Below are 416 nucleotides of genomic sequence, written 5' to 3' on the forward strand. Positions count from 1 at the left end.
TGTCTTTTGAAATTGAAATTCAGATTCACTCAAAAAGCTTCAACAAACAAGCTCTAACAAAATAAGAACCTCGCTACAATTGAGACGGCGTTTGCATTTGTAATGATTTGATATTAAACAAAAGCTACGACCGAGGACTTGGGTGGGGTTTTTCCAATATATTTTCACATGTTCTAGTTCGAAGTTAAAAAATTGTCGAGCTTCAAAATTGATTCGAAGGTACTCTTTCCCACAAGAATTTTTCATAATTAAGATATCGTTATCCGTTACTGAGCTTCATTTATCGCAAGAACTTGTGCAAGACAAAAACTATTTTGGAACCCTGTTTGATACCGAATAAAGTGTTCACGGAGATCAATTGTGCAACAAATTAATCACCCTATGCATTTTCACTCCTAGATGGCCCTTTGCGTTTG

This window comes from Tigriopus californicus, chromosome 7, assembly GCF_007210705.1.
Source record: "Tigriopus californicus strain San Diego chromosome 7, Tcal_SD_v2.1, whole genome shotgun sequence".
Taxonomy (NCBI): Eukaryota; Metazoa; Arthropoda; class Copepoda; order Harpacticoida; family Harpacticidae; genus Tigriopus; species Tigriopus californicus.